Source organism: Asparagus officinalis, chromosome 1, assembly GCF_001876935.1.
Source record: "Asparagus officinalis chromosome 1, Aspof.V1, whole genome shotgun sequence".
Classification (NCBI taxonomy): Eukaryota; Viridiplantae; Streptophyta; class Magnoliopsida; order Asparagales; family Asparagaceae; genus Asparagus; species Asparagus officinalis.
Window position 1 is genome coordinate 76,052,764 of NC_033794.1, and position 2,942 is coordinate 76,055,705.

At 29.2% G+C, this 2,942-nt stretch overlaps 1 pseudogene; it reads left to right on the plus strand.

Moving 5' to 3' along the window:
- On the plus strand, positions 619 to 2,942 carry LOC109826249 (annotated as a pseudogene).

Consider the following 2,942-nt stretch of genomic DNA (forward strand, 5'->3'; position numbering starts at 1 on the left):
TGTCGTGCTGCCGCTTTGTATTCTTCAGTCCGAGCTGTTCAACAGGTTGTATTGTTCCAAATCTTTTAACTTCTTTCAATTTGATTGTGATATTTTTTGTTTTATTATAGAAATGCCTCCAAGAAAGTATCCATCTGGATATGATAAACGCAAGAAAAAAAGAAAAATAAAAATATAATAGATTTTGGTCTGAATGAGTATGCGAACTGAAATATTTGAATCATAATGAAAATGATAATAAATGAGAATCAGAATGAAAGTGAGAATCATAATGAAATGATAATGAAAATGAGAATCAGAATGAAAGTGTGAATCCATAATGAAAATGATAATTAAAATGAGAATCAAAATGAAAATGAGAATCATAATGAAAATGATAATGAAATGAAATCATAATGAAAATGATAATGAAAATTGAGAATGAAAATATTTTAGGCAATGACAAACCTAATCAGTCCATGCTCATGAATTTGAATATTTAATGATCCAAGAACTTGGAGATAATTTGGACACGAAATCTGAGATCAAATATATTAGTGGAAAATGGGCCCTATAGAGATTATTAGTTGAAAAAGCGTCCTAAAGATAAATTAGGAAGATGTTTTTCTTCGGCATTTTACACTAGGCATTTATCAAATGGAGAGAAATGTGATAGGGAATGGTTAGTTTATTCAAAGGATATCGATAAAGTATTTTGTTTTTGTTGTAAACTGTTTAAAAATGGTTTTAAGAAAAGTTTTTTAATAAATGAAGGATTTAATGATTGGATGCATCTTAGTGCTAGGCTTAAAGAACATGAAACAACTAATGAGCACATCATTAACATGAGTACTTGGCTTGATTTACGCATAAGATTAAAGAATAATAAAACAATTGATAAAAATATTCAAGAGCAAATTAATAAAGAGAAGGAACATTGGAAGAAAGTATTACAAAGAATAATTTCTGTTGTTAAATATCTTGCTAAACATAACTTGGCATTTCGAGGAACAAATGAGAGAATTTATCAAAATAATAATGAAAATTTTTTAGGCCTAATTGAAATGATTACAAAATAGGATCCGGTAATGCAAGAACATGTTCGACGTATTGACCATGGTGAAATTCATTATCATTATCTTGGTCATAGCATTCAAAATGAATTGATAAGTATGTTAGCTTCTAAAATCAAATGTGCAATAGTTCAAAAAATTAAAGAAGCTAAATATTTTTCAGTAATACTTGATTGTACTCCGGATGTAAGTCACCAAGAACAAATGACTTTAATATTACGATGTGTCGATATTTCTACAAGCCCGATAAAAATAGAAGAATTTTTTATAGAATTTTTAAAAGTAAATGATACATCTGGACAAGGGCTTTTTGAAGAATTACAAAATGTGCTAAAAACTCTTAATCTTGATATTGATAATGTACGAGGTCAAGGGTATGATAATGGGTCTAATATGAAAGGGAGACACCAAGGTATACAAAAAAAAGTACTTGAAATAAATCCTAGAGCATTATACACGCCTTGTGGTTGTCATAGTCTTAATTTAACACTTTGTGACATGGCAAATTGTTGTGGTAAAGCAAAAGACTTTTTTGGAGTGATACAACGCATTTATACATTATTTTCTCACTCAACAAAGCGATGGCAAATTTTGATAAATAATGTAAAAGGTTTAACTGTGAAACCATTGTCGACTACACGTTGGGAAAGCCATATTGAAAGCGTTAAAGCAATTAGATTCCAAACGCTTGAAATAAGAGAAGCACTACTTCAGTTAGCAGAAACTGATAATGACTCCAAAATAAGAAGTGAAGCAGATTCTTTAGCAACACATGGAATTGGAAATTTTGAATTTTTATTAAGTATGATTATTTGGTATGATATATTGTTTGCTGTTAACTTAATTAGCAAATATTTACAATCTAAAGACATGCTTATTGATATTGCTATAGATCAAGTAAAAGGATTGATTAGGTTTTTTAAGGAGTATAGAGAAGTTGGGTTCACACAATCTATGACAATTGCTAAAGAAATTGCTATTGAAATGGAAATTGATTCTGTATTTCAAGTAAAACGTCAAATCCGTAGAAAAAGACAATTTGATGAGAATGTTAATGAGGAGACAACACAATCAGCTGAAGAATCTTTTAGAATCAATTATTTTTTGTGTATTGTAGATCAAGCTATTGGTTCACTAAAGAAAAGGTTTGAGCAATATAAAGCATATGAAGATATTTTTGGATTTTTGTTTGGTTCAGAAAAGTTAAACTCATTAGATGATAATAATTTGAAAGCATGTTGTGATAATCTTGAAATTGTTCTAAAATATAAAACATTTTCTGATCTTGATGAGAAAGATTTATTTGGAGAACTAAAAATCTTACGAAATATTTTACCAAAAGAAACAAAGATGGCTATTGATATACTGAATTTCTTAAAAATACGAAATTGTTTTCCAAATGCATGTATTGCTTATAGAATATTATTGACTATACCTGTTACAGTCGCATCTGCAGAAAGAAGTTTTTCAAAATTAAAATTATTAAAATCTTATTTGAGATCGACCATGTCACAAGAAAGACTAAATGGACTAGCTTTGATATCCATTGAAAATGATTTTATAGATAAAATTGATGTTAAGGGCTTAATTAGTGATTTTGCAGCTAAAAATGCAAGGAGGACAATTTTTCGATGATACTTTATATGCTAAAGGCTTCGATATCTCTTATTAAGGTAAGCACAGATACAAGAGAAACATAATATGCAAGTATTTCTTATTGTGAAGCACATAGTCGCGATTACTTTTTTTTGACAGGTAAAAATGCATATTACTTGAGCATATGCTTTAACAATTGAGCTTACTCCTACTTGTATGACTTCATTTTTGCAGGATTTGGGTGGTTCAGATCCTGAAGATGCAGAGTCTCAGGATCGCTTGCATTACTCATAT